This window comes from Podarcis liolepis (genome assembly GCF_965112155.1).
Source record: "Podarcis liolepis genome assembly, chromosome: 17".
Taxonomy (NCBI): Eukaryota; Metazoa; Chordata; class Lepidosauria; order Squamata; family Lacertidae; genus Podarcis; species Podarcis liolepis.
In genome coordinates, this window is record NC_139571.1 from 12,978,512 (window position 1) to 12,999,503 (window position 20,992).

Here is a 20,992-nt window from a genome sequence, read left to right on the forward strand (position 1 = left end):
TGACCCCATGGACCAGAGCATGCCAAGCACTCCTGTCTTCCACTGCCTCCCACTGGTAGCTTCGAGAACTCTATCCAACCATCTCGTCCTCGGTCGTCCCCTTCTCCTTGTGCCCTCCATCTTTCCCAACATCAGGGTCTTTTCCAGGGAGTCTTCTCTTCTCATGAGGTGGCCAAAGTACTGGAGCCTCAGCTTCATGATCTGTCCTTCCAGGGAGCACTCATGTTTCTTCTGCAGATGTCTGAGCAGGAATCGGTCTAGACTGTGGCCCATCTCTCTGTGTGTTCACCTGTGAGCACAATATACCTTTAAAACCCATCTGAGGAACATTTCCCCCCTCAAAAAAATCTGGGCACTGTAACGGACCTCTCACCGAGTTACAGTTCCCAGCAACCCTTAAGAAACTTTTTTGTTTTGTTTAGCCATTTAGTTGTGTCCGACTTCGTGACCCCATGGACCAGGCCCTCCTGTCTTTCACTGCCTCCCACAGTTTTGTCAAACTCATGTTTGTATCTTCGAGAACACTGTCCAACCACCTCGTCCTCTGTCGTCCCCTTCTCCTTGTGCCCTTCATCTTTCCCAACATCAGGGTCTTTTCCAGGGAGTCTTCTCTTCTCATGAGGTGGCCAAAGTACTGGAGCCTCAGCTTCATGATCTGTCCTTCCAGGGAGCACTCAGGGCTGATTTCCTTCAGAATGGATAGGTTTGATCTTCTTGCAGTCCATGGGACTCTCAAGAGTCTCCTCCAGCACCATAATTCAAAAGCATCAATTCTTCGGCGATCAACCTTCTTTATGGTCCAGCTCTCACTTCCGTACCTCACTACGGGGAAAACCATGGCTTTAACTATTTGGACCTTTGTTGGCAAGGTGATGTCTCTGCTTTTTAAGATGCTGTCTAGGTTTGTCATTGCTTTTCTCCCAAGAAGCAGGCGTCTTTTAATTTCATGACTGCTGTCACCATCTGCAGTGATCATGGAGCCCAAGAAAGTAAAATCTCTCACTGCCTCCATTTCCCCCCCTTCTATTTGCCAGGAGGTGAAACAGTTTCAGGCAACTCTGTGAGAGATATAAACTACAATGCCTGGGATGTTTTGAGTGAAAGATTGTGTCCAAAGGTATCGTGTGAACACCGTGTGGGGTGGAGAGAGAAAGAGAGAGAGATGGCAGGGGCTTGTGGCTGCTACTGCTTTACCACTTCCTAATTTTAGATCTGGCTAATTTCTTCAGCTATCGTCAAATGAAAACAAGCCCACAACTGGCAGGAGGGCTCAAAAACTGCTTCTCAGACCCCAAGGCGAGCTCAGCTGATGAAGCATTCCCTCCAAGTATTACAGCTGATAATGAATATGATAAGGCAAGCAGGGTAGAAACAATTAAAGTTTTGGTCAGCCGCAGGGGGGCTTAAACCTAATGTAATTTACATGTACTTGTGTGTGTGTGACTGTAAAAATTAAACTACTGGAAGTTTTAGGGCTTGGGGAATTTGCATTTTTGTTGCTTTATTACTCAGTGATTATAAATGCTGAGATGAAAATGTTGGGAGAAACGCCCTTGTCTTTGGTGACAGATGGTTTAAATCGCAATTATACTTTGTGATGATAGTGGCTGGAAACAAGTGCAGCCCCATGAGACAGGTGGGACTGTGCATCGATAAAAGCGTGACAGAGATCTTTCCCACTGCAAAGTCTTTACAGCACAGATACAAGACAACAGGAAGGCACAGCGTAGGAAAAAGGTGGGTCCAAGGAATTGCAGGATGGCACATAACCCAGTTCCACAGCTGATATATTATCATGGGCTGCTTCACCATCTGATCTGTTGCCTTGTCTGTCCACAGATGGACAACTAAGATGGCAGAAGGGTAAATGATTAGGACAGTGATGATGGTAGGCAATAGAGCAGAGGATAAAAGGTAAAGGGACCCCTGACCATCAGGTCCAGTCGTGGCCGACTCTGGGGTTGCGGCGCTCATCTCGCTTTATTGGCCAAGGAAGCCGGCGTACAGCTTCTGGGTCATGTGGCCAGCATGACCAAGCCGCTTCTGGCGAACCAGAGCAGCACACAGAAACGCTGTTTACCTTCCCGCCAGAGCGGTACCTATTTATCTACTTGCACTTTGACGTGCTTTCGAACTGCTAGGTTGGCAGGAGCAGGGACCAAGCAACGGGAGCTCACCCCGTCGTGGGGATTCAAACCGCCGACCTTCTGATCGGCAAGTCCTAGGCTCTGTGGTTTAACCCACAGTGCCACCCACTTCCCAGAGCAGAGGATAGGACCGTTCAGTGTTCTGAATGGTGGATAGGGACCTTAAGTGCTCAATTTCACTATAGCCTGCCTTATTTCATCATTCTCTCCCACTCCCCACAGTTACAATCACATGTGGGGAGGAAGGGAATAAAACTGCTGTCCCTCCCCCCTCCTGCATATCACCATCGTAATTCCTGCTGGTTTCCTCACTGGCAGCAAAGAGACTTTTCTGATGAGTCAGCGCCATTAGATTTATAAGGTGGATTGAGAGAGCGTTCAGGTACAGCAGACTCCACACCACAGGATTGCAGGGTGATGTGGGAGCACAGGAGCCAACAACTAGGGGCTGGGGTCCTTTCACCCCCCCCCTAAAATATTTGTAGGGGCTGCTCCCCCCAAGTTGATGGATGTTGTCATTCAAATGGTGGGTGGGTGGGTGGGTGTATCATGCCTTGTGATCGTTTGTGCAGGGCAGGGCATACCCACCTCCCCAATACAGTGATACCTCGGGTTACATATGCTTCAGGTTACATACGCTTCGGGTTACAGACTCTGCTAACCCAGAAATAGTACCTCAGGTTAAGAACTTTGCTTCAGGATAAGAACAGAAATCGTGCCCCGGTGGCGTGGCAGCAGCGGGAGGCCCCATCAGCTAAAGTGGTGCTTCAGGTTAAGAACAGTTTCAGGTAAAGTACGGACCTTCGGAGCGAATTAAGTACTTAACCTGAAGTACCACTGTATTTTATTCAAGTTGGCTCCCCTGTCTGGGAGCAGTGTCCCCGCTCTCTGTGGAGGCATGGGGGTAGCCAGATGTCTGCACTAAACATGGGGTTCAGTAGATGACCTCCAAGGCCCCTTCCAGCTCTAACCTGTCAAAATTCGCTGCCCCTCTGGTCTTGTCGAAGCATGCTAGCTTTCTCCGTGTGTCCTTTTGATGTGGGGCAAATCTGTGGGGCAGAAGAGTAAAACGGGATAAATGGAATTGATTGAATTAGTCTGTAGGCTGCATCAAGGAGCCTACAAAATGATCGAAACAAAACACATTTAAAAGACTACATAAAAACAGACACAATAGAGAGGATTTTATGTTGTGCTTATAAAAACAAAACTAGGACTAATCTGAGAAGCACATGTTAGAATAAGTGTGCAGCCTCAAAAATCAGAATCAGCACAGTGGATTCCTAACATCTTTTCCTGTAGCTGGGAGCCTTTGCAGCAAAAGGAACTGCCCCCCAAGCCACATATTAATTAGTCACAGAAAGCTTAATTTTTCTTTTTTTCCTCAATCCTTCATTTCCTTTAAACAGGATTCTAAATAGTTTTCACTAATATTAGGATAAAGAAGACTCTCTGTGATCTATCCTCCACTGCAGTTGCCCCACAAATACAGAATCTGTCTTGGACTGGCAATCTCCCCAGTTGAACCACTCACAGTTGCTAGGAGAGGCATATGCTTCTATCTGACACCTCTGTGACAGAGGAAACCTTTCGTTGCCTTTGGAGAACCCCAGCAAGCTATAATTTAAAATATGTTCAGTACGAGAATATTCAAAATTGGCTAGTCATGTACCAGAAAATGGTAGCAGTGTTAGGGAACAGTCTCACTTCTATTTTCCCTTCAAACACAATACTGTCTGCCTGGTTCCCTGGTTCTTCTCAGTAGTGGTCCCCACCCTGTGGAATGCCCTCCCTTCAGATGTCAAGGAAATAAACAATTATCTGACTTTTAGAAGACATCTGAAGGCAGCCCTGTATAGGGCAGTTTTTAATATTTGGTATTGTATTGTGTTGTTAATATTTTATTGGGAGCCACCCAGAGTGGCTGGGGCAACCCAGTCAGATGGGCGGCTTGTTGTTGTTGTTGTTGTTGTTGTTGTTGTTGTTGTTGTTGTTGTTGTTGTTGTATTTTGTGTTTGTATATGTTGGAAGCAGCCTTCTGAGGACTTGACCCTATAAATATCTTAAATAAATAAATGCAAAAGGACAGGGCCTTTGGAATGGTGCCGTTAGACATTGGAGTGCTCCCATGGGGAAGTGGGACTAATTCCATTATGGCTTGTTTTTCATAGGTCAGTCAACGCTGGTTTGTTTCACCAGACATGCCACTTATGTGTTTCATGTTGCCCTGTTTTTGTTGTAGAATAAGCAACAGCAACATTTGCTGCAGTATGTTGAGTGTAGGGTAGACTATGTTTTTATATTTAGTATTGTATTTTGTAACTGGCTTTTAATATCTCATTTAGAAAAGCAGGGCAATGAATTGGCCAAATAAATAAATAAATGAAGAGGAGCATCCAGAGTCTCTTAGAACAGAGATAACCAAAGTGGTGCCGTCCAAATGTTGTTGGAGTCCAGTTCCCATGAGCTTCAGCCAGCATAGGCCATGGTCAGGAAGGCTGGGAGCTGCAGTCTAGCAATCTCTGTTGGCTACCTTTGCTTTAGAACCTAAAGTCCTGGCTGACCCATCCTGACATCCTCTCTCTCCTCCTCCCAGAATGGCAGCTGTGTCCTGAACCTGTCATGTTGATTTTGTGATGTTGGGAGTCAACAAAACATCCTTTTCTCTGGATCTGACGCATCTTTGACAAGTTTCCCTTTGAAACACTCCTCTACAGTGTGGAAGGTCCTTAAGGCAGCCTAGCTCCAAATATGTGTTCTGAGAAAACCACAATCTAGAGTTGGTTTGCAGTTTGCCCCAGTTCAGGAAGTTGGTTCAGGTTATAGCAATCCCATCCCAGGCCTTGCACATAGAGCAGCCTGGCATTCCTGCTTCTGGTGTTATGCCAACACATCCATGTGGGGGATGGCATGTCCATATTATGCTCATAAAATCCTTTGCATGTGGGCTAAACAATGCAGCCAAGTCATTGGATTGTATCTGGTACTTGACTGTGCAATTTTGGCTTAAGCACGTAAGATTTTGTGTACAAAGGCCAATATTGGAGCATTTTCTTTCTGTGTGGGAATAGTGGGTGTGCGCTGGGGTGGGTGGGTAGACTGCAGAGGGAGTCGACTATCCTTCCATGCAGTGGCTGGACTGGTATCCATCCAAGCTATCTCTGTCAAAATAGAGTCTGACCTGAACTTTGCGCTTGCTTAGTGGGATAAAAACATCCCTTGCAGGTGAACTATGAGGAAGAAGAAATGATCAGATCTTATTATCTACCCCCACACACTGTGTGGGTTAGAGCTAAATAGCATGTTAAGATCAACTTCTTACCACAATATTGTGAAGGCATCAGTTCTTCCCATGCCTTGTGGAGGTGGCAGAAGGAAACATTTTCTCTACAACGTGCCAGTTGCTTCAGATCAGAAACTCTGTTGAAGCCTCACCCAGTCACCTTCCTCTTGGTACCACTGTGGCCACCTGCCAGAAGAAGAAGCTTCTTGCCCACTTCTCCTGTCCTGAGATTCTTTTGCTACAGGTGGCTCAAGAGCAGCACTGCAGCTCCTAGATCCGTAGGCGCCAGATCCAGGGAGACGAGGCTCTTTGGGCCCCCTCAATACTTTTTTTGAGGGGGCTGGGACCCCCCCCCCATTGTTGAGGCTGAACATGGAGCCAGCCTCAGAGCGACGTCCGGATGTCAGGCCCCCTCAGTGTTCCTCATAAGATGGTGCCTCTGGATGACAAAGAAGACAGCAGAACTCCACTAGTTCAGGGATGGGGACCTATGGTTGTCCAGATATTGTTTAAATGTTTCGTTTTATAAAATATGTGTATTTGGGGGGTTGGACTACTTTTGTGGAATCTCATTCTTTAAATAAATGAATCATCAGCCTGACTGTTCACCAGTCCAACTGTACATCTGCTTTGCTTCACCTCGACCACCAACCCTCACATCTTCACGCAACTGGTTGAACAAACCCCTTTTATTGCTTATTTGCAATAAGCAAACCTCTTCATTGCTTATTTGCACTGCATTCCTCTTAACAGCCAAGGATTAAAGATAAAGTATTAAAGGACCCCATAGTCAAAGGCGACTATGGGGTTGCGGCGCTCATCTCACTTCCGGCTGAGGGAGCCGGCATTTGTCCACAGACAGATTTCCGGGTCATGTGGCCACCATGACTAAGCCGCTTCTGGCGCAACTGGACACTGTGATGAGTGCCATAGCACATGGAAACACCATTTACCTTCCCGCCGCAGCAATACCTATTTATCTTCTCATGCTGGTATGCTTTTGAACTGCTAGGTTGGCAGAAGCTGGGACAGAGCAATGGGAGCTCACCCCGTCCCATGGAATCAAACCCAAGAGGCACAGTGGTTTAGACCACAGCACCACCCACGTCCCTATTCAAGGATTAACAGGTACTGAACCAAAAGGTCACTTTCCCTGCATCTAAGCATACGGGGATCAATATTTCACTCTTGTCATACCGACAAGCATACCCCCTATCATTTCTATGATGAAAATATGGACATCCTAAGGAAAAATGGGATATTCTGGGATCAAATCAGAAACCAGGATGGCTTTTTTAAATCAGGGACATCCCTGGCAAATAGAGACAGTTGGGGGGTCCTGGAAGCTTTTAATAAAATATCATTCAGTTATCTCCTCCTGTTCTAAAATCTTAATTGGAATAAAACTTGTTATCTTCTCTACCTCAGATCAGCATCAGAACAGGAAGCAGAGATGGCACACTGGTATTTCTTAACATTGAAAGACAAGAAAATTTTAAAGTGTTTTCATCTCTAAAACTCAGGCAACTCAGGCCACAGGCAGGAATCTACAAGCATTCAGTGTGTTACATGAGAAGAAAAACAAACCCTTGATGTTTGGGGAGGCCTCCAATGCTGGATTCGGGGACGCGGGTGGCACTGTGGGTTAAACCACAGAGCCTAGGGCTTGCTGATCAGAAGGTCAGCGGTTTGAATCCCCGCGACAGGGTGAGCTCCCGTTGCTCGGTCCCTGCTCCTGCCAACCTAGCAGTTTGAAAGCATGTCAAAGTGCAAGTAGATAAATAGGTACCGCTCCGGCGGGAAGGTAAAAGGCATTTCTGTGCACTGCTCTGGTTCACCAGAAGTGGCTTAGTCATGCTGGCCACATGACCCGGAAGCTGTACACTGGCTCCCTCAGCCAATAAAGCGAGATGAGCGCCGCAACCCCAGAGTCGTCCGCGACTGGACCTAATGGTCAGGGGTCCCTTTGCCTTTACCTTTACCCAGTGCTGGAAGCAGTGCTTTTAGGATGAGATTCAAAATGGAGGCCTGGCTCACCAGGGATAGGAAGAGGCTTTCCAGACAATCCTTTTATAGTCAACCAGTACACAGCTGTGGCTTATTCATGGTACAGGAGCTAGATACTTTAACTGAAGGAATAACTTCTGTTTCAGGGGCATTGCATTTCTCAGCATTCAGGCTGCCATAGAATATTGCAGGAGAAATTTGATTCCCTCCCCAGGCTTTTCATCTTGTGTGCTGGAGCACACATTATCATTCCAGTCTAAGAAGGAAGGAGGGCCCAGAAGCATATTGATCCTCTCTTACTACAAGGCTACCCCTTAGCCCATCTGTTGCATGTGGACTCCGTATCACAGTTTTGCCTTTCAAGCTGCAGCGCTCTTGTGCCAAGTCCAAACTGTGGGACAGCCATGATTTGAACTCAATTTCCTAATATGCCCAAATAAATGCTTTAGTATTTTAACAAGATTTCTTCCAGTGTTTAAGCCAGTATCACAATGTTTGCAAGCGGCATTTGACATTTTCTATTTTCCACAAAGAAAGTTTTCTTAACTTTTATGAGTTATTGCTAAAGAGAATATTGGTTGATATATAAAAACCCTCACACATATGAAAGTGCTTGAGAATCCATAGGGGATTGAGTGAAAGTTTAAATACCATGCTAGAACACATTTTTCTCAGAAATTTGTGATGTCTTGTTCTGGTGATAAAAGAAGGAACAACCCTTTTATTACTTGAAAGGAAATGGCATTCCCTTTGGGCTGAAAGCGAAGTCTCAATGTGGTTTGCCATTTGCAATGCAGCTAGAGATTTGTAGATGCAGGGGAACAAGTTGGTGTCAACCTGTCAGTCTGCAGTAGCTCAAATATACCCTCTGTCATTCAGCAGTTTTTGTGTAGGAGGGGGACCTCACACAGCTCCATCTACCCAGAAAATGTCCCAATTTTGTCTGAACTAGTCCCCAGAGAGAGATCTTTCTAGTGCTCTTTAATATTTTCCTAAAATAAATAAAAATAAAACTTCTAAAACTAGACTTTTAGAAAAATCCTCTTAATCGATCAACTGCTCCTCTACTAAACACTTCTCCAGCTTATATGGTTCTTGATGGTAGGCAATAGAGCAGAGGATAAAAGGTAAAGGGACCCCTGACCATTAGGTCCAGGCGTGACCGACTCTGGGGTTGCGGCACTCATCTCGCTTTATGGCCTGAGGGAGCCGGCGTACAGCTTCCGGGTCATGTGGCCAGCATGACTAAGCCACTTCTGGTGAACCAGAGCAGCGAACGGAAACGCCATTTACCTTCCCGCTGGAGTGGTGCCTATTTATCTACTTGCACTTTGACGTGCTTTCGAACTGCTAGGTGGGCAGGAGCAGGGACCCAGCAACGAGAGCTCACCCCGTTGTGGGGATTCGAACCACCGACCTTCTGGTCAGCAAGTCCTAGGCTCTGTGGTTTAACCCACAGCGCCACCCGCGTCCCCTGCACAGTGGTTATACCACATGGTAAATGGTCATTGGTATTCAGCAGGGATAGGGAATTTGCTGAACACCCTCATCTGCCAGCCCCAGCTGAGCAACAGTCAGGAATGATGGGAGTTGTAGTCCAACAACATTTGGAGGGCCACAGTTTCCCCATCACTGGAATTCAGCACACCTAATGGCAGAGCAAGATTTCAAGATCCAGTCCACTGCCTGAACTTTCTTTACGCTTTCTTGCCTAGATTTCCATGTGAACACCTTTCAAAGGTTGCCAGCCAGCACAAGATACGAATGATATTAGTGGAGCAAATTTGCTCTGTAATAAAGGCACCATTTCACACACTCCCTTTTCAGTCTGAAAGCACACTTTAATTATTAGGTATGAACTGAAAATTTATTTGACACAGTGAAAAGATAATAATGCATTGAAATTAACTGTTTCGCTAAGTAAACCAATATCTTTGTAGTTTTCCTAAGAAATGAAGTAGATGGATTTAATCAAATGGGCCAACATCAGATATTATTTAAAAATCTTTTGATTAAACTCTCTTTTTTGCATTTATTTTATCACGGAATATGACACTATATGTCAGAGAATATTCAATAGGATAATGTTGATTTTTTTGTATCATTATATTAAAACATACAAGAGAACAGTATGTTTGCTTTGTATCAGGCAAAATAAAATAAATCTGGGGCAATCCATTATTTCCCAAGGAGACGCAGAAATGAATGAACAAGAAAGAAGAAAACCTGAAGCAACTAACTTTCTGCAACCAGTTTAATGGCCAGAATTGCTTCAGAACTGAAATGGTAGATGTTGGTTCTGCCAGTAGCTACTCTTACAGGATGCCAGGGGAAAGTACAACAGCAGCTCTGAAAACTATTCCAGCACCAAACTTCCCATCTGTCTGGAAACAGATTATTTAGTAGTTCTTTCTGCTGCAGACAGACCGACCCTGTCCTTTCCCAACAGCATATTGGCAGATTCTGCAGCTCTGCTACATCAGGAATTGAAAAGACAGTCCTTTTGCTAGAGAGAAAAGGAAAAAAAGAGTCAGAAAATGGACAATGCAACCTGCCCTGGAACTGATTGTGATGAGCGTAGGAAGAAAAGAGGTCCATCAAGACCCAAAGCCAGAATTTGTTAAGAACAATAGAAGAGAAATGCGGAGAACAGGAGACCCCAACAAGAGCTGGGTGAGCGGCTTAAGGATTTTAAGAAGAAAGACGGAGGCACAGGAACCAAAAGGAAAGCCAAAAGAAGCGAGTTCTCCAAAGTGCCAGCTATTAATGTTTATTGTAGCTCTTCAGTTTCAGAACTGAAGTTTCTTCTTGAGGAGCAACCCAAGACTTTCCAAAGGAGCTGACACAAATGCTGCTGCCTTTCTGGCAAAGGAAGTCTTCCATATGGTGCCAGATACACAGCAACATTCAGTTCCAAAACGTGTTGAGCTACAATAAACATTAATAGCTGGCACTTTGGAGAACCACTTTCTCCTTTTCTTTTTCATTATTTTTGTACTAAGGCTTTCCCTCCTGGTGATGTTGTTTCACATGCAAGTTTTTCTCACCCTGGCAGAACTAAATCACAACAAATGGCATTTTTATTATTCCTGGCCACTCTGCTTTGCCTGTACTAATTTCTAGGAAAATACATTCTGGGGACTGTTTTCTGTACCCATCTTTATTTTTCTCACTGAATACTAGGTTTGGTGTCACGAAGAGTTACGTGCAGGGCTGGTGTTTTCTCTCTCTTTTTTCCCCCCAACCCTGACAGGCATGTTTAATAATTAACCTCACTTAAAATCTTTTGTCAGGAACTACTATTTTATATCAAATCTTTATTATTCACATTAGCACTGCTTGTCTTACATCAATCTTCAGCTGAAATGAGAGTTCTTTCTTTAAAGGTTATTTTTTCTAGGTGAAGAATGATATCACATTTTAAAACGAAGACTATAATTATGGTGTCATGTATCAGCAATGACAAATAAGGCAACCCTGAATTGAAAATCAAACACCTTGAACTGAAATATAAATGTTATCTTGTAATTTCAGTGCCCAATCAGTGTAGTGAGCCCAAGCCTCTTTGGCTGATTTGACTCCCCACTATTATAAACCAGAAGTCCAAAGTTCAAAGCTCCTTCAGCAGTTTTAAATCAGATATATAATGCATTTTATTTCTGTAGAATTGAACACAATTTTTTAAAAAGTAATTGTATTTATTACTTTTAAAAATGTGTTCAATTATACTGGAGAAATTGCACTGCATATCTGAAATAAAATAATGCTTGCCTGTTTTTAAAGTTGTTATGCAGCCAGATTCATACACTAGTTAAGATGCAAATCGTGGATTTTAAATTAATTTACACCCCAGACCTAAATATCTGCACTGGCATATTATCTTCCTGTAGGAGTGCCAGCAGAGTGTCCTCACAATGCTACTACACCAACAGCATGTTCTGTGATGTTTTAAAATGACTCACTAAATCGCTTATTGCATCTGACATTAAATGCTGTGGGCACTTGTGGCTCCCAAGACAAACAGAATCAGGAAGCAGAGTCACAGGACAAATTATCTCTGCAGTTAGGGACAGCGCAGGAAAGGACTCAAGACACCAACAGTGGCCCATAATGAAGCCAGACTCCGATGCCAGTGCAGATGGTGTGGATCAGTCTCATGCTGGCACCCATCTGAGATCAAGCCTGGTGAAACAGATATTTTTCACACAAGGAGGAGATCTAGTGCTACTGAATCACTGGTCTTCCTCAGTTAGCTGGGAGCAGAATTCACAAAAAATGTTACTGGCATCCGTCTGTCCTGAGAAACAATGGAGTCAAACCACTGCATTAGCAGCACCGAAGTGACTTCCCCAGGGCACCAGGGTTCTGGGCTGCCCACAGCTGTCAACTTACAGATTTGAAAATAAGGGACCAGCAGCCTCGAAAATAAGGGATCAGCAGCCAAAATAAGGGATTTTCTGGGCACAGGTATGTTCAACTTCTGAGCCCCTCTGAGCCAAAGGCAGAAAGCCCAGTCAGCAGCCAAACGAAGCCTCAAGCGGTAGTTCCCACAGCGCAGCAACCCGGCAAAGGAGATGCAGCAAGGAAAACCAGCGTCACCTCTCCACTGGGAAGCGCTGAGCAAAGGCGAGTCCCCAGGCAACGCGGCTGATTTGATTGGCACAAGGCATGCAAGCTCCACCCCCCCAGTCGTTCTTAGACTCCTTATTGGGTGAGCAACGCAGCCAAGCAACACAGTTGGAGCCTCCCTCCTCCCTGGCCGGCAGGGAGGGAGGGAGAGGAGCTGCTTCCTTTGAAACCCGGGAAATTTAAGGGACATCATCAATAAGGGACAGCAGCAGGACACGGCGCTGGGATAAGGGAGTTTCCCGCCAAATAAGGGACAGTTGACAGCTATGGCTCAGACCACCTCACTGATGTGATCCCAAGGAAAGCAGAGCAAGACCTTTGGGCACCAGTTGCTGGAAAGTGTACAAGGTGCCACCCAACCGGCTTAGGGACTCTGCTCCACATGTGTGTATCGTTTTCTTCTCCTGAAGATATCTTCCAAGGCAGCAGATGTTTCCAATCAGCGTTTTCCTTCTCCTAGATGGGCTTCCTACCCAGATTGATGAGCCTTATCTGCCCCTCACTTCCCTCTGCGGCATGTGCAGAAACCTCCTTCTTGACTGTTGGACCCACTCTTGGTCTCATCTGCTCCATCGGCCAAAGTCTGTGTTTGCCTGCAGTGGAAGCCCCTAACTCAATCAGGATTTGAGATCCATCGGCTCCCCTCACCTGGTTTAGCTGGCCAGTCAAAGTCGTTCCTGGGATGTGGCCGCTGTTGCATGCTGACAGCTTCTAGGAGCCACAGGGGAGAGTTGAGTGCAGGGTGGGGACCAAAGGTGGACAAACTACCACTGAAAGAGCACGATGTATCCCCCACAAGGTATTACCCCTCCCCTAACACTCCATAATGTATTAGATTTAAGACAGGGTGGTATCCACCAGAATAATTCTGCGAAGCCCGACAGAAATATACATATTTAAAAATAATATGCTAAAATCTCCCATCCTCTGAGTAGAGTTCAATTTCAATTCTACCCAGTTATTTGTCTGCTTGATCAGTTTGCGTGGTTACCAGAATGGCCCATCTTTTAGAGACAATATTGCTGTCTTTTCCTTTCGTCTTCCCTGAGCCGAGTGGCCATATTTTTAAGTGGCAGGAAAACTGACTTGTTTCTTTGTTAACTGTGCTTCATGGGATATGCTTTTCTGCTTTTTAAAGCCACCAACTTTTTTTTTTTTACCATAACACAAAACTCACCTACAGTAAAGAACACATATGGCAATATTACACTTCACTTCTCAGGCCAGTCCCTAACAATGTGGTCTGAGTTTTAAAGGTTTGATCTAGTTTGATTCTGTGTCTATATTTATTTGCATCCCATAAGTGAAACCAATTTACTTACATTTGCTAATTTCCCTGGATTTGCTAACTATGCTTTTCATTTCCCGAGTCTTATAATGCCAGATACAGGATAAGGCTTCAAATACTACTTTAAAGGCAGGAGAAAAAGGAAACCTCAGTAAGGTAAAGGACCCCTGGACGGTTAAGTCCAGTCAAAGGTGACTATGGGGTTGAGGTGCTCATCTCCCTTCAGGCTGAGATGTCCACAGACAGCTGCCCAGGTCATGTGACCACCATGACTAAACCACTTCTGGCACAACGGGACGTGATGGAAACCAGAGCGCACGGAAACGCCGTTTACCTTCCCGCCACAGAATACAGTGGTATCTCGGGTTACAGACGCTTCAGGTTACAGACTCTGCTAACCAAGAAATATTCCCTCCGGTTAAGAACTTTGCTTCAGGATGAGAACAGAAATTGTGCTCCGGTGGCACGGCAGCAGCAGGAGGCCCCATTAGCTAAAGTGGTGCTTCAGGTTAAGAACAGTTTCAGGTTAAGTACGGACCTCCGGAACGAATTAAGTACTTAACCCGAGGTACCACTGTGTGTGTGTATGTGTGTGTATACACACACACACACACATAATTCCTATAATTTCCAAAATAAATTTTTGTAAAAGCAGTGTGTATTATCTGAGAAAAGGTTTAACTGTAACATTCAAGCGATCATGAAATTATCGCCTGCCCTCTTAATTTCAAGAGTTAATTGTATGCACTGCTAGAAATTATAACATTTTAGAATTAAAGCTTTTATCTCAATTTCTGTTTGCTTTGCTGAAACTACAAACATGAAATTGTTCTTAAAATTTAAGTATTTCCTTCCCTAGCTACTTGCCTCAAAAGTTCAAGAGAACCACAAAATTGGAAGGAAAATATAGTTATATCCAAAGTTAGCCCTGCTAACCCATAAGCCCTGTTATACCCATTTAAATTAATGGACATGACTAACTTTGGTCCATTAACTTAGATACAACCCTTAATGCTTAAATTCCCTTTATGGTCATGTATTTCCTGTATTGCTGCATTGGTACTAATGATATGAAAGGCTTCTTTTTGCAGTTAAGGGTTTGCACTCAGGTTTACTGAAATGATGAAATAACTTCTCAGCTAAGCGCTACAGCAAGAGAACAACCGGATTAAGTTGTAGAGCACCTGCATGAAGGCTCAAATCCCAGGTAAGGCAGGAAACCTGGAGAGTGAACAACCCTGAGCTAAATGGAAAAATGGTCTGACACAGTATAAGACCTATGTACATTTTTTTTGAGACCCAGGCACACCTTCCAGGTTTTAAGTACACATGCATTTGCACAGGTGAAATGTCCATTTCCTTGACAATCTGGTGTGTATTTAATATTCTGCAACTCCTATCGGGTCACAGAGGATCACACATGATATATTTGGTTAGGTGTGAAGACTGGGGAGAATAGGTTGCAGTTGTATGCACCAACAATATGCAAAAATAGATTAAAAGACAATGGCAATTCAACTGAAAAAGGACAGGTAGAATCAGAAACTTAGTGGGGAAAACTGCAAAAATATACGTATATCCTCATAATTTCAGGAAAAATCTGGGGGGTGGGAGTGGGGCAGAATCACTGCTGTTTCCTGAAGGCAACATCTGTGTGCCACGTGGAGTGCTGTCCCCATGCAGCTGGTGCTGATCTTCCCAGGCAGAGGAGGCCAGCTCAGCTCCAGGCAGACACTTCTTGGGAGCCTCAGAGTCTGCTTATCTAGTTTTATGCAATGCAAAGGGAAACGCTCCCCCCCCCCCCCGCCTTCGTATTTGCTATTGGGGAGTGATGTCCGAGCTGTAAGGGCCAAGGAGATCTAGTGGGAAATCAACAAATGGGCAGATGTCTAGATTGCGTTTTTAGAGGGGAACAGGAATTGAGTCAGGTGAGAAGATTGGAGCACAGTATAAAATCAAGGCATCAATAATGCCCGTTTACAACTTCTTTATTAAAAAGCTACTCCAGCTTGCTTGCTTTTTTGAGGACTGTATATTGCAGGAGTATCCAACTGAGGCGAGAAAACTCTGCCAGATTCCAAGCAAGTCCTGTCTCCATTCCTGCAGTTTGGTTAGGACACCAGACTGGTTCCTTATAGACATGCTGCACTGTGGAGACTTCTACAGACATGGCGGTTTCTCTTTTTGCATGGCAGAATGAGTTTTGTTTTAGAGGTGTCTATGCGCCACTTCAGCACAAAGATGCTCGGGTCTCCTTACACATTAACACAAACCTCTACTGTGTAACCCAATGGCCAAGGGTCTTGGCTGGACTTCTTCTCAGGTGTTTGCCACACAATATCACACCCTCGGAGTCCAAGTTTTCAGATCCGGAACAGCTCCCCACTTGGGGACCTCCACCCACAATCAAAAGGAAACACAGTGGGGCCTCGGTTCTTGAACTTGATCTGTTCTGGGAGTCTGTTCGACTCCCAAAACCATTCGAAAACCAAGATGCAGCTTCCAATTGGCTGCAGGAGCTTCCCACACTCAAGCAGAAGCCGTGTCGGACGTTTGGCTTCCGAAAAACGTTTGGAAACCAGAACACTCACTTCTGGGGTTGCGGCATTTGGGAGCCAATTTGTTCAGCAACTAAGCCATTGCGGAACCAAGGTACTGCTGTCCTGCTGACCATGCCACCCCCCTGGGGGGTTTTTGCTGGGGCCTTTCACGGGAGGGGGCCCTTTGCCAAGGCCACAGGAGGAAGCTCATGGGGAGCTGCAAGGGCTCCTCTGGGCCTGGGAAAAGACCCACTCTGGTCTGGCCAGGGAGGCTGGCAGGGGCAGCGGGGCCTATGAAAGCTGGGGCCCGTCTCAATCGCGGATTGTTAGATATCCTGTAGACAATCCCCGGGACAGGTGAGGCTCCTGATCCCTTATTTTCGAGGCTGCTGATCTCTTATTTTCAAATCTAAAAGTTGACAGCTATGATCACAAGGCGCAGCCAGGATATGCTAAGGGGGCAGAACCTCCCTTAGTTAAGCAAATTTTATTTCCTGGATGGCAGCTGCCTCTCTTGGCTATGCCCATGCATCTGATATTGGAGTATCTGGTTCTTCCTGCCTAAGCGCACAACCTTGCATTTGTCCCGTAGTATTATCCCATTATTTCGTGGTAGCCGAGCAGTTTTTGGTAACAGGAAGCCCCAAATTCAGACTGGAAACCTTCCATAGCTGTCAACCTTCCCCTTTTTTGCGGGAAATTCCCTTATTCCAGCGCCGTTTCCCGCTGCTATCCCGGACTGTTAGATATCTCGTAGACTGTCCCCGGGACAGGTGTGGCTGCTGATCCCTTATTTTCAAATCTGAAAGTTGACAGCTATGCCAGGGGGGCCCTTCCCGAAGAGAACCCTTCTTCACTGCAGATCCCAGAGACCTCTCTCCGCCGGGGACCCTCCTCTCTTGCCCCCTCCCCATGGCGGGGCCCCAGAGGCCTCTCACTAAGTTCCTCCGAAGGGGGGGGCCTCTTGCCATGGGGGGGGGCAGAAGGGATAAGGCTGCTCTCCTCCTCCCCCCGCCAGGCCGGCCTTCTTCCCTCAGAGGGAAGAGCCAGGCGCCCCCTCCGCCCCACCTGGAAGGGGCTCCCCCCCTCCTCCCCCCCCCGAGGGAGCGCGCGCGGACGGAGCGGCGAGGCGCGAACTTGGCGCTTCTCCTCCTCCTGCCGGCCGGGCGCCTCCCGCCTCAGCCGCGCCGCCGCACATCCGGGCCCCGCCGCCGCCCTGGCCTCGCTCAGCCTCCTCCCGAGCCCCACTGGGCCGGAAGTGACGACGGCCAGGTTTCCCCCACGCGGGCGAGAGCGAGGAGTCGCGTGCCCCTCCCTGCTCGCGCGCTCAGAGAGCGGGGGGGGGGGGAGTGTGTGTGGCGTCCGCGCGCGCTGAGGAGAAGGCGGCCGGGCGGACCGAGTGCGCCAAGCGCCGCGCGGGCCAACGATCTCCCGTCGGGTGCTGACTCGCGCATGCGCGGTGATGCGCCGGCCGAGCCCCTCCTTCCCCCCCTACTCGCGCGTCTCTGGCCCGGGAGTGGGCGGCGGGCTGTCCGTCAAAGTCTTGGCGCCGCCCCTTCCGGCGCGCGAGGCAGGGCCGGTGCCTGCTGGTCTCCTCCCTCTCTGTGTCTCTCTCCCTTTTGTGAGTTATAGCAACGGTTGCCTTGAGAGCCAGGCGCCATAGTCACCGTAGTCCTGGCGACTGTTACCCACCAACAACAACGGCTCCGCTCCGACTCCGCCGCCGCCGCCGCCTCCTCCTCCTCCCGCCGCGGCTCCTCCTCACCCCCGTCCTCCTCCTCCTCCTCCTCCTCGCCCCGCGGCGCCTCAGCCTCGCCCACCACCACCGCCACCACCACCACAGCCAGCGGCCACAGCAGCGGCGGCGCCCCGGCAGCCCCCCTCAGCCCAGGTGAATATGCCGCTCGCGCCCCCCTCCCTCGCCCCCTCCTTTTCCCGGCCTGGCTCTGCCCGGGGAGGGGGGGGGGAGCGAAGGCCGGCTGCCCCGCGAGAGCGACGCGCGCGTGGAAGAGAAATCCCCGCGGCGCCCCCCCCTCCGCCCGGCCTGCTTGGCGTCCTCCTCGCGGCGGCGCCCCCTCCCCCCGCCGAGGAGTTTGGAGGGGGGAAGGGAGGGGGCGCCGGGGGGGGGATCAGAGCTTTTTGTTTGCTTCGACCTGCCGGTTTGGTGTGGGGTGTTTTTTTGGGTGGGGGAGTAAGGTCACAAACTAAGCAACTCTGCGTGGGGTTTGCAAATAATAATAATAATAATCATTGGCGGCAATGCAGAAATAACCCCTTTTGGTACTTGCCTGCTGTTTGCCCTGCCGAGATCCTCGGGAGCTGCTGCGATGGTGGTGTCGCGGGGGGAGTCAGGTGCAGCGGCGGGCGGTCCGCATCTCCCTCCGGGTCTCGCTGCGCTCTCGCTTCGGATTCAGCAGCCCAGATCCCCCTCTCTCTCGGAACTCGCGTGCGGGCCTCGGGCTCCCGTCGGGGTTGCGAGGCTCTGGGTGAACTTTTCTCTCCTGATCCTCCTCCTCCTCCCCTCGCTGCCTCTTTAACCTCTTCTGGGCTTTGGGGGGAGCAGGTTGCTCTTGTGCCTTGGTCATTGGCATGCAAACAACCCTCCTTGTGCTGCAAATCACTCTCCTGCATTAAACACCTCGCTACATAAACACAGGTTTAGTGGGATAAATCTTGCAGAAATTCAGTTTTTGCATTCTCGAGTTTTAATCCAAATTGACTGCCTGTGCGTAACTTGGCTATACTGTAGCTTGCCCACCTGGAGTGTGCCTGTGGCTGGTAGAGAATCTGCATTTTATGTTTTATTAACTGGTGCTTTGGGATTAGAGGGCACTCACGTAAAGAAATTAAATTTCATTTTATTTATGAGACTTATTAAACATGGGCATGAATTAAATGGGGGGGAAAACATGTACCTAGAAATTTTATTTATTAATTGATGTAGTTTTTAGTGGTATCTTACTGTTTTTACTTGCGACTTTTTAATCCCCCCCCAATTGTGAAACTGATCAACCATAAAGAATTATGAATCTTCTGAACTTGAAATATCTGTGCATTTAATCATTTTCTTGTTGTTAGTTAGGATCTGCAGATTAGTACTTAGAGCATATGGTAATCACTTTTTCTTTCTGGACAAAAGGTAACATTTGTGATGCCTCTTCCTCAGTGGGACTGCTTGTTGATGTTCAGTTACTTTGCACCTGACCCCACTCCCTTTTAATATAGCCCCAAATCACCTTTCAATGCTAGTCATTGGAGTCAATGTATTATTTAGACTATAAGCGTCTGTACCTGCGTGTATGCTCAATTTAACTCAGTTAAATAGGACTTACTTCTGTGTAAACATGCATAGGATTGATCTGCATGGATACTAATGACATGAAAAGTCTTGTTACTTCACTGCTTTTAATTATTATGATTTTTGGAGAGGTGCTAATGTTTCCTAACTGGAGTCCTGTAAATTGTGTTGATTCTTTATAAAGAAGCCTAATTTAATTGTTAATAATTGTTATTCCTCACATTTGTGAAACCTGCATGGAACTGGTTGTTGTTTGTAGCAGTGCCAACAGAAAGATATTGATTTATTTGACAGAGCAACCCCTGAAGAATGTGGCAGTGTCTATTATTCCTTGAATTGTCAAGTGCAGAGCAGATTAGGTTAGATAATTGATGCTTTGGTAAAGCTGGGACTATTTTCTGAATTGAGATTTGTGTGCCACATAGTTTTATTCCATAAACATATCTTACACCTTCTATACTAAAGGTACATGATAATTCAATGAAGATTGAACAGGAGAAGCAATACATCATTCTCCTATTACACATTAACATGTGAATATTGAATACAATTATTTTGTTTGTTAAGAAGATACAGCCACTTCAGTATATAGTTTACCTGTTTATAGTCTTTTAGGGTGACAGTGATTTTCTTCATTCCTCCTATTGGTTGCATCCACCTGTTGTCTTATTTTAGATGTTTATAGCTAGGAAACGGATCTGCTGATTGTCTTCTCTCTAGCACATTTAATACAACAGTGCAGTCAGTCCTTGATCAGCGAGATTAGTCTTCCAAAGGCAGAAAGCAATAGGGTAGGATATTTGTCTAGTCTTGAAAGTTTAGTAAGATACCTTATGATCTGATAGTTCAAGGAGAGAACCCTTTCCCAACCCACTACAATTCCCCAACTAATCAGATTAGGGTTGTTTTTTGGGGGGAGGGGGAGGAATGGAATATTTGTGTCTTCTAATGACAGGTTCAGTAGCCATTCTTGTTACTGATACTTAGGTTCACAAATGTTGCTAAATTACTCTTAGCCATAGATAATTCCTGTGGTATCACTGCTAGGTATAAGATACCAGAATTGGTGCTCTGATACTTACCGAGTTGATCCCTAGGAGGCAGAGTAGATTTGTTTGCCTGCTCAAGACTCAAATCTATGGCATTGTGAATCAGAAATGCCCTTTCCTCCTATGATCTTTTAGAAAGGGAACCTTCTTCCTTGACACCCCCCCCATGACCGGCATACCCCTGAGTGTGTATCAATTTTAATTTATTTATCTTGTGTATTTATAAAACAAATTAGTTTTTGTTCTTCCTGTGCTTCTTGAGATACTGTGTACAGTTTTTGTTCTATCCCAAGAGCTAAGGGCATTTCATGAGATGATAGTTCAAAACACAAGCATCTGAACATATATTAAATCCATGTTTTTGTTCTTATTCCAATTTCCCAATTTCCTAACTAAAGAGAGCTGCAGCTTCCAACCAAATTTAGTACTCCCACCAATGGCCTACTTTTCCTTCCTTATCTGATGCTTGCACCTATTTGAGGGTATAAATACCCCCCTTTCCAAGAGAAGTGTAATGTTTACCCACTATTATAGCAAAGATCCATGTTTTTATTTACTGCCGTGTTTGTATACTACATGGTTGTGATATGGATGTCTACATATTATTAAGTAGAACTGAAAATGAAGGAGTGTCAGCACCCCCATTGTTCAGCCTGGACACTGAGGTCCAGCGCTGAAGGCCTTCTGGTGGTTCCCTCACTGCGGGAAGCCAAGTTACAGGGAACCAGGCAGAGGGCCTTCTTGGTAGTGG

At 46.4% G+C, this 20,992-nt stretch overlaps 1 protein-coding gene and 1 long non-coding RNA gene across 10 annotated transcripts in view; one reads left to right on the forward strand and one right to left on the reverse strand.

Moving 5' to 3' along the window:
* Nucleotides 1-9,675: 9,675 nt before the first annotated feature.
* LOC310697143 lies at nucleotides 9,676-20,385 on the reverse strand. Its single transcript, XR_014520961.1, has 2 exons — nucleotides 18,183-20,385; nucleotides 9,676-9,943 (listed from the first exon to the last, which is right to left on the reverse strand). It is a non-coding gene; the product is annotated as an uncharacterized lncRNA (long non-coding RNA).
* Nucleotides 17,463-20,992, forward strand: part of RFX3 (regulatory factor X3) — a 121,164-nt gene continuing 117,634 nt past the window's right edge. For 4 of the 9 annotated variants that reach the window (XR_014520923.1, XM_083483376.1, XM_083483379.1 and 1 more), the window contains exon 1: nucleotides 17,463-17,785. The gene's annotated coding sequence lies outside the window, so the exon portion shown is untranslated. The remainder of the gene's footprint in view (nucleotides 17,786-20,992) is intronic. The other 5 variants (XM_083483377.1, XM_083483381.1, XR_014520924.1 and 2 more) reach the window with 3 other exon arrangements.